The following is a 10,539-nucleotide window of genomic DNA, read 5'->3' as shown; positions in this document are numbered from 1 at the left end:
CATGAGGAAGACTGCTTTCTTCCTCCCGTACAACCACTCCCTCATTTCAAAATCCCACCAACCCAGTTAAGGGAATACAATTGCACAGCTGTAATAGATATTCAGCTGATAAAAATGCGAAGCAGGCAGGGAATAATTATGTATTATGGGTCCTTAGAAACCTAATGTAAAACCTTTTCTGTAGAAATAGAGAGCAGGAGTCTGCAACTCCTTCCACGTGTCTTTGGAAACTAGTTCACAGGTGACCAGGGCTGCAATAAATACCCTTCTTTTCTAGAGTAATTAGTTGAAGAGTCATCTGTCCGTGCTTCAAGGGTTATGCTGGAGTAGTGAACTGATTTGCAAGGGAGCAGAAGAGTTTCAGCCGGCAATTTTTGGAAGAGATGGAAGCCTCCTTTGACTGAAGGGAAAGCCATTTAGAATGGAGTAATGATCCCAAAGCACATAGAATTGTGTCTTTGTGTCTGAATTTAAATCAGAATGATTATAGATAGTTTCTTGGAATTTGTCTACAAATTTATCAAAGTCTTCATTCTTTCTTTGACAAATCTGTGTAAAAGACATAGTGTGTAACCCATCTGGAAGTGGAAGAATAGCATTATATGCAAGTTGTTGGCTCATCTGCATAGTTGATCAGTGCTCTTAGCCTGGGTAGTGGCAGTAGCCCAGGGCCCTTTGCCAAGTGTAACTGTTGTGCTGTTAAACCATACAGAGGATCACCCTGCACTCTAGGTCTTGCTGCTTCTTGAGCACACTTTTCCTCCCAGCTTTTATGAAACATCACCTGCTGATGGGGTGGCATTCTAAGTCTTATTAGGGTATGCACATCAGCTGGAATCAATGTGTTAGATGGAAAAATATACTGCAGAAGTGACTGTGCAAGTTGGGATTTTCAACCAAATTGTGAAATTGCAGCTCTCAATTTTTCTAAAATCTTCCAATCAAAAGGTTTTCAAACTCTACTTGCAGCATTAGTTACTACAGGAAAAGCTTCTACATGACTGGAGAGAAAAGTCCCTTCTACAATAGCTTCTGTAATAACTTTTTTCTACTTTCATTTCTCTTTTGTGGAGATAAAGCTTGGCCTGCAATTCCTCAGAAAGCATTAGGAGGACCATGCTAGTTTGGGAAATTGACACTGTTTGCCCCTAGCATTCAACAGATGCTTGACATCAGGCGCAAATTCCAACGTCCAAAACGTAGTGAGCATCTATTAGGCTCAGACTGCAAGGATAATGTAAAATTGTGGAATTGGCCATTCAGTTAAATTGGCATCACTTTTTAAACCAGGATTAGCTTCATCAATGGCCCTTACATAATTCAAACAATTGGCTTGTAGGACAGGAAAACAAATTTATATTACATCTGCAATACTGAATGAGCTTACCACTGATGTAGGCAGCATATGCCACCCTGTGTTACAGGATAGGGCTGCTATAGATTTTTTGTTGCTAGCACAAGGAGATGGGTGTGAAGATTTTGAAGGGATGTGTTGCATGAATCTCTCTGACCACTCTGGATCTATTGACAAGAAAATGTCATTCCTTAAGGAAAATATGAAAAAGCTGACATTTGTTGAGAATTCTTTTGATGAGTGGCTAAAATCCTGGGGAATAACAGGCTGGCTCAAGGACTTAGTACGCTTTGGCATTATGTATTATTGCCTGTATTAGGTATTCTTGGCTATGTAATTAATAAATAATTCTAGGTATTATTGTGTTTGTATTCTTTTCTCAATTCTGCTTATAGTGCCTTGCTTACTATGCTGTGTGTAAAAAGTAATTGACCATGCTTTTTAATCAGTCTGGCTTGTGCAAAAACAAAAGCAGGGAACTGCTGAAGATATTTTGCAGCTTTAGAAGCTTTGGAGAGACAATGGCCATATTCAGCCAATGCAGTGAATCCAGCTTGCTTGTAATAATGGACAATGAGCACATTCACAAAGAATGAATTGTGGACATATTCAGAAATGGGCAGGGTATGTCCTTGAAAAAGATACAAGAAGAAGAGTCATCAGAACTCAGCAAGTTTGTCAGCAAGCTTGGGAAAGTGAGCCATGGGTAGGCCAGACAACCCCAGCAAGACGCGTGAAAAATTAGGTGATCCATCCAGCATTCTATTTTAGATGTGTGAACAGCTAGGATTAACCAATCATGTATTAGCTAGAGACACGTGGACAGTAGAGATTTATTATAAATAGAGTCTTTTTAGGAATAATAAATTTAGCTTCACTGGATCATATTGGTCATGGTGTGATGTCCGTGAACTTCCCCACCCTGCACTTAAGAGTGTGTTGGTGTTGCCCAGGAAATGTACACATTTGGGGAAGTGCCCTTGGAAGAGAGGGGCTTGATTCCCAAGGATACTGCTTGCCCATGAGCCCCCAGTGAGACAGGTGCAAATGTCTCCATTTGACTCCCTGTGTTTCCTTCAATCCTTGAGGCCCCTTGCACTTGGCAGAGGGGCAGGGCAAGGCTGTGAAGAGCAGCTTTGGCATCTGCCTGGGCTTGCAGAGACTAAGCCAGCACGGTTTGTTGCCCACCTTTGAGCACAGGTCTGAGCCAGATCCTGTTTATCCAGCCGAGTGCCCCAATGCTCTCTTGGGGAGCTGTGAATTCAAAGGCCTTGATGCACACATTCATGCCACCTCCCTTCTCTTGTGTGTTTTAACTCTTGGCAAGATGTGTTTGCCTCTTGCTTGCTGAAGGCTGCTCTGCTCCAGAGCCAGCACCGAGCTTGGCTGTGCTGGCCAGGCACCGTGGAGAGTCCTTCCCCGAGCACTTGGCTGGGTTTGGGGTGTCCTGGGCTGTCTTAGACACTTGGGGCAATGGATTTCTTCCAATCAAAGGCATTTAGGGTGGTGTTGGGGTGGCCCCAGAGCACTTGGCAGCGTGCCAAGGGCCCTTGCTGACATGGCGCAGCACGGTTACCATGGAGCAGAATGGAACAGGACCCTTTGTGACACGTGGTGACATGGATGCTGGCGGTGACGAGGCCATGCCACTGTGCTTGGTGCACGTGACAGTACAGGAGGTGACAGAGCGGTGCTGTAAGATGTCCCCGCACAGCCGGCTCGTTGGTTGCTGACCCGAAGCTTTTCCGACACGTTCCTCCTGCGGCTGGCCTCATGGCCAGACCTTGGGATTCCGTGACTCAGAGCTTTTCCGAGGCATCTTCCATCCCTGCGGCCGGTGCCCTCGTGGCCAGGCCGTGGGAACCTCCACTGTTAACCAGGAGTCTCCTGTCATTGTGGCATGAGGCCTCGAGGGCAGGACTTGCTGTCCTGTGGCCTTCCTGAGGCTCTTCTGTTGCAGGTGCCTGCAAGGCACGACTACAGCACTTGCTGACTCGGGCCTTTGCTGAGGCATCTGTCTCAAAGGTGCCCTTGAGGTCAGACAGCAGGATGGCAGGCAGACTGTTCAGCCTGTTCAAGGGGCTTCAGGGCAAGAAAAGCAAAGGCCCTGCAGCTGCCCCAGCACAGCAGCCTGCAGAGCTGCAGCAGTTGCAGCCACTGCAGGGTGGTGAGTGGTGGAACTGGGCCACAGGGCAGGTGCCTGCAGCCGTCCTGGCCCCATCCCACCCCATCCCATCCCATCCCATCCCATCCCATCCCATCCCATCCCATCCCATCCCATCCCATCCCATCCCATCCCATCCCATCCCATCCCATCCCATCCCTGTGGACATGACCATGGATGGGATGGGAAAGGAGCTGAGGCTGCCCCGCCGATGACCGTGCTCCATCCCCTGGGCTCTTGGGGGGCTGTCCCTGCCTGGCGAGCGCAGGGCTGGGCTGTGTTCTCCAGCCTCTTCCTCAGCCCCTCAGCTCTGGCTGCGCTCGCTCTTTGCCAGATGCAGCCAAGGACCGGACTCAAGAGCAGGAGCCCACCTGTGGCCACTTTGTCAGAGCAGTGCAGGTACCTGCAGCCATCCCCACCTGGGCTGGGCCTGCTGGCACTGCTCGGCCGGGCCCGCGCTTGGAGCAGACCATGGAACATCCCTCTCTTCCTGCCCATCCTTCTGCTACAGACACTGTGGAGGTTCCTGCACCTTCAGTGCAAAATGACTGGCAGCCCCACACCCGAGGGCACAACCGAGCCCGAATCCAGGCCCAGTGAGCTGCGGGCAGAGGCTGCTGCCAGCACAGCGTCCTCTGACCTGGCTGCCAGCTCTGACTGGGAAACAGATGAGGGCTGGGAGGAGGCTGACATGGCCCTGACGGAGGGCATGGCCACCACCAACATCATCCCACAGGGCATCCCAGAGACTAAGGCCATGCCCATGCTCACTGTGAGTCCTAGACCTACTCTGGAGTTTTTCCAGAAGGATTTTTATTCTCTGCAGCAGCCTGGGGCCAGGGCTGAAGGCCTCCCAGGATCACGCGGCCCCTCAAGCCATGTCTGCTGGCCCTCCTCAGCCCCATGAGAGTGGGCTGGGAAGGCAAGCACTTCTTGGGGGAAGCTGGGCAAGTTGCTCCCTTGGACAGCACTCCAAGTCTTCCCCATGCTGCTTCCTCCAGGTGCAAGCCGTGGTTAGTGCCATGCTGCAGAGACTCACATCCTGTGGATGTCGGGCTGCAAATGGCCATTGTCAGCCTGACTGAAGAACACCCTGCCCCCATGGTGATGAGCCTCCTGCGCTGTGCCCCAACGTGTGACGCGTACGGGGCACAACTGCCTCGAGAGCTCTGTGCTCACCAGCCCGTAGGGCCCCTCTCCCTGTACAGCCTGTCCAGTGGGCTCTGCCAGACAGGCAGAGAGCACCGACACCCTCAGGCCCCTCTATTTCCTGAGCCTGCTACAGCTGCACGGGGCACATTACTGATGCACAGCTCTGGTCCCACAGAGCCGCCGCGCTGATGTGGAAAGCCAAAGGCACCTTGGAAGTAGCCCAATTAGAACATCTGGGACTTATCGGAGCAAGGCCACCTATACGATACATATATTTTACTATGACTCAAATGCCACCTATACTCCTGCACCACTGGGGCTCACTTGTTCCCTTCCTTTGGAGACCATTATGACACCGGGGAGCATTGTGGAACCAATGGGCCATGGTGACACTGCAGGCCCTTGTTACACTGTAGGAACTTCTGGAACCAAGGAGAACATTGTGACACTGCAGGGTACCATGGATCCAAGGGGCCATTGTGACACTGTGGGGCCTTGTGGAACCAAGGGCATCTTTGTGGCTCTGTTGGGCTGCATGGTCCCAAGGGGCCAGTGTGAAGCAGCAGGGCTTTGTGGAACCAAGAGGCCATTGCTGCATTTCAGGGCCTTGTGGAACCAAAGGGCCGTTGTGATCCTGCGAGGCACTGTGGATCCAGGGAGAGCACTGTGGCATTGCAAGACCCCATGGAATCATGGAGACTCTTGTGACTCTGTGGGGCCTCATGGAAGGAAGGAGCCATTGTGACACTATGGGAATTTGTGGAAACATTGCGGGGGGCCACTGGACACAGCAAGGCTTCATGGAACAAATAGACCATTGTGACACTGTAGGGCCTTGTGGAACCATGGACACCATTAAGATCCTTAAGGACTTGTCTAACCAAGGGGACATTATGACACCTTAGGGCATCATGGAAGCAGAGAACCATTGTGGCACTGCAAGCCCTCATGGAAGCAAGGAGCTTTTGTGACACTGCAGGACCCTGTGGAACCAAGGGAACATGAAACACATGTGGCTGCCTTGGCCTCCCAGGGGTCACTTGACAGGTCTGGCTGACCTTGGAATGTGGAAGGCCACTCCCATCTGCCCCTGAAACACTGGGGCTCTGAACTTTCCTTTGTAGGGAAAAGAACTGTCCATCTTTTCCAGGCATCCATGGCCAAAATTAGGATTCCACCTCCAAATTTCTGTGCATCCAAGAATTGCTCCCAGACAAAAGCTGACAGGACAGACAGGTCTGGCTGGTCTTTGACTCCTGAGGGGCAGCACTCACCTGTTTTCCAAACACTGGAAAGAGCTCTCTGCTTTTCTTTTTCTGAAAAAAAAAAAAAATCCCTCTTCTCCAGGCACAAATGTTTTAAATTAGGACTCCACATTCATAATTTCAAATATCCAAGGGTTGCTCCAAGCAAACCTGCCAGGACAGACAGGTCAGGCTTGCCTTGACCTCTGGTGGTTGCTGTTCATCAGCTTCTGAAACACGGGGGCTCCGTGCTTTCCTTCCTGTGGAGACCAATATGACTTTTGGGAGCCTTGTGAAATGAAGGGGCCACTGTGACACTGCAGAGCACCATGGATCCAAGGGACTGTTGTGACACTGTGGAGCCTCGTGGAAACAAGGACATCATTGTGGCTCTATTGGGCCACATGGTCCCAAGGGGCCAGTGCAGATCAGTGGTATGGTAGTTAGCCCAGCTGTAACTCAGAATCAGCCAGATTTTACCCCAAAAGAACTGAGTGTGATTTTCAAGCCCTGTGAAACATCTGTTTAACTCAGGGTGAGCTTAAGAAATCCCCCATAAGCCTTTAGTGTTGTTATGCTAAGTTGTCCAAGTTCTCCTCCCCTATTGGTTACTTGTTTCTCCTGTAGGGTTATTGTTCTAGAGTGTTCTACCCCCAAGTGTCTATGTTGTTGCTTCGCCTTTATGTCAGGTCTTTGAATCCCACCCCTCATTCTTTGCTCAACTTCTCCATGTTAATTGTTTTTCACCCTGTTACTAAAGATCTTTTTGGGCAACTCCATTGATCCTGCTTGTTGTAGCATTGGGCGGTAGGATGGTTGGGACGGATGGAGATGACAGATGGGTGTGGGTGCAGGAAGCTTGTTTGGAAATGCCAGCCACTGCTTGGAGCAGGCCCGAAAGAGGAGCTCGAAAGAGGCGCCCAAAAAGCATGCCCGAACGAGGAGGGGAGTTCCCATTACTATACAATAAATCTTCCTCTGTACTGCATATTCTAATTTTCACTAACCAATCTAATACAAGACACAAATCTTATAGCATTTACATACAACCTAAAAGAATCATTACATTACCGTACTGTGTTACATTTTAAACCCTAAAAACTACTCTTTGGACCTCTTCTCTTGACCCCCTTTGTCAAGCTAGTAGGGACTGCTCGGACCCTTGGACCTGTCTGCAAGCAGAGGGTATTGTTTCATCAAAAGAAGATTACTTTCAGCTGGCCATACCACTGTTTGCCAGTTGTTCAGTAACTAAGGCTTGGTATGTCAAAGTTTGCTTTCATTTCAATCTCACTTATAGTTTCCATATTCTCAAAATCTTTTGCCAGACAATCATATTTATAAGACTTTCCTGTTTCATCTTCCCCAGCATCTGCTTTTTTACATTTTCACCACCCTTGCCTTGAAGTTCTGGAACCAGAAAGGTTTGTCACAGCCACCCTCATTGCGATATTTGGTGCCCGAACAGGGACCCTGACATTCAGTCATGTCAGCTGGGGTGAGCTGATGGATAGGCCAGTGCTCCCCGGGGTTTTGGATTGTGCTGGGCCGGCAGATCCATCATTGCTTCGAGGGACCTCGTCCAGGATCCACAGGGACAATGACAGTTTCACCTGCATAGGATTGCAGGTGGGTTTGGGGAAACGCAGGACAATTATTGCCCATTTTGCCTCTGGGTTTTTACAATACGAATCCACATCCCATAACTGATTTGGGCTGTTCCAGTGGCTGTTCCACCTAAGGCAGAGAAAGAGAAAAATGGCAGCCGGATGACCAAAGTAGAAAGCCGTGTATAGGGATGCTTTAAGTTAATTCTCACTGATCATGACCAAATATCTTCAAAGAACAAATTAAAATCAATCGTGAGGTGGATCATTAAAAATTTTCCAGATGCCCCTGAGCCTGATCATCCTTCTTCCATCTTGGCTCTTCCACTTCCTGCTACCACAACCTTCTCTTCTGCCCTGAATGAACCTCCAGACTCCATCCCCACAACTGCGGGTCATGCCTTCACTTTCAATCATTCCACCTCCACCCTGGGCCATGTCTCCAGAAGGCCAGCCTGGAAATCTGACATCCTAAATCAAGGCCCTTCCTCCCCAACACCTGACAAAATGGCAGCGCCCTTTGCCTCACCCTCCGGCAACAATATAACCCCCATGATCAAAGATCCTAAGCCCAACTGTCAAACTATTACTAATCCGAATGTTTCTGCTCCAAGTAATTCTTCCCCCCCAGAAGACAGTTTGGACTCCTCAGAGCCACCTTGCCCCTCAACCCTGGAAGATCCCTGGGAAAGGAAGAAGACTGGGAAATAGTCTCGAAATTCCACCTTGCCCCCATATGTTGTGATAGAAGGGGGCAGAATCCCAGGTATCAGCCACTGGTTTACGAGGAAATTAAGGAGCTGTGTAGGGCAGCTAAAGACCATAGGAGGGACTTTCCTTGTTTAAATGGCCGAATTAGGGCCATGTTTACAGCACATGTTAACCCCCTATGATTTTAAATGTATTATGACCATGTTGTTGTCACCTACAGGATAGACCCTGTGAAAAGGGGGATGGAAGTGTTTTCTAAATCAAATAATAGCAGACCATGCTAATAATGAGGCAAGGGCGGAATTGACAATCAGCCATCTAGCTGGAGAAGGACAACGCAGCCTACCAGATGTTCAAGCAGCAGGTGTGTCCAGAGAAGTATTAGATGATATCAAAGAGATGGCTTTGAAAGCTTTCATCCAGGTTTTGGATGGTAGAACCCCCAATTTGGACTACCTTGGGCGGCTGCAACTAAAGCTTTAGGACAATTAGACCATCTTGGGTGCCTGTTAAGTAAGCAAACCAATACTACCTCCCTCACATTGAGTGGTCTGCTCTCAGACGTAGAGACCATGAGACATGCCACCTTGCAGAACAGCGATAGAGTTTTTACTCTGGGCACATGGGCATGGGTGTGTAGACTCTGAGAGCATGTGTTGCATGAACCTCTTCAGCCACAGCGAGTCAATCCACAAGAGCATTCAGGTACTGAAGGAAGGGCTCAAGAAGCTTCAAAAGGAAAACAAAGACTGATCCAATAAACTCTTCCAATCCAAGGGACTAAAGGGTTGGATGATGTCTAGCTAAATAGGACTAATATTTTTGTAGTGGTTGTTTTTGTATTGTTAATAGTACTATGTTTGTTTGGATGCTTTCAGAAAGTCTTACAAAATATCTTCAGTCCCATCTTCGTTGTAAAACAGAAAGGGGGAAGATACCCAACACAAGCTCCTCATGGACTCCTTGGAGGAGGGAAGTGGTGGCCAGGATGGCACAAAAACCTCTCAGAGACTCAGTGTGGAAAGGAGAATCCTAAAATATTCTTAAATCCATAAAGTACCTTAAAAACTTTCAGTATCTCAAGGCATTAATGAGCCACACTGAGTGTCAGTGCAAAACTCTCCAGGGACTAATTAAAGCAGATAATTGGAGGCCATGATTGCACAAACCTCTCAGAGACTCCAAGGCAATAGCCAAACCCAAAGTCCTTTGTAAAACATGCCATCTCTGGGAACATTAGGGACCCCCAGGGCCATTGCTGAGCTAGGCTCCCCAGGGACTCCTTCCAGCAGATCCTTGAGGCCACTGGGATGTGGGCTAGGGGTGGATGCTGAGGGCAGGACAAGGGGCTGACAGTGCCCAGCCAGGCTGGGGCTGTGCCAGGAGGCCCCGGTGCCTCAGCACAAGGTGTCTCCTCACAGCCCTTCGTGGCACAGATCCTGCTCCTGTGCCCCAGGGCACCAAGACTTGGCTTCTCTTTGTCCCCACTTGTCATCACTGCCTCCAGTTCTCTGCTCTGCCTGGGGCCTGGGGACACTTTCTCAATCATGTTCCTCAGTGGGACCCATTAAAAGTCCAAGAAACTTTGGAGTGTGATGCTGACTTGGAGCTCTGGAGAGGTTTCTTCAGCTCCCTCTCAGGGACTGATGTTCAGGGCCTGAGCACAAAGCCCCAGAGGCTCATTAATGTCCTTGTGCTGTGTCTGTGCTGCTGAGCTGGGCTGGGCTCCTGGCACAGAGGCAGCTCCTGGTAACCAAGAGGAGCTTCAAAAGCACATTTCTCTTGATGAGCAGCTTTTCTCTCAGCCCAGCAGGGCTTGGGAACTGCCTGCAGCCACCCTGGGCACAGCACAGAGGCACAGAGAGCTTCAATCTGTCAGGGCTGGGAAGGTGCTGAGAAGTGCCTGGGGCACAATCACTGCCAGCCCTTGGCACAGGAACCTCTGGCTGCAGGACAATGCAGCTGCAGCTCCTGGAGCCATCTCCTAAAGCTGGAACATCCCAATGCCTACAGACCCTGTGAGTACATTCTCTGATTGTCTCTTGTGCAGAGAGCCAGGGGTGCCCAGGGCTGTCCTGCAGAGCAGGGTCCTGCAGCCCAGGGCGCTGTGCTGGGGCAGGGACTCTGCTGCCTGCCAGGGACAGCTCTCAGCCAGCCCTGGCAGCTGCTCCCAGCACTGGGGAACAAGATCTGGTTTGGAGGAGACAGCTGGTAAGAATTGGAAGTGTTCTCCTTGTGTGATGAGGATGCTGCATTGCTCAGGACTGCTCCCAGCAGGGCATTTAACTGCAGAACATTTCTAAGCAG

The sequence above is a fragment of the Ammospiza caudacuta genome, unplaced genomic scaffold (assembly GCF_027887145.1).
Source record: "Ammospiza caudacuta isolate bAmmCau1 unplaced genomic scaffold, bAmmCau1.pri scaffold_39, whole genome shotgun sequence".
NCBI classification, from domain to species: domain Eukaryota; kingdom Metazoa; phylum Chordata; class Aves; order Passeriformes; family Passerellidae; genus Ammospiza; species Ammospiza caudacuta.
This window is presented reverse-complemented; position numbering follows the sequence as displayed.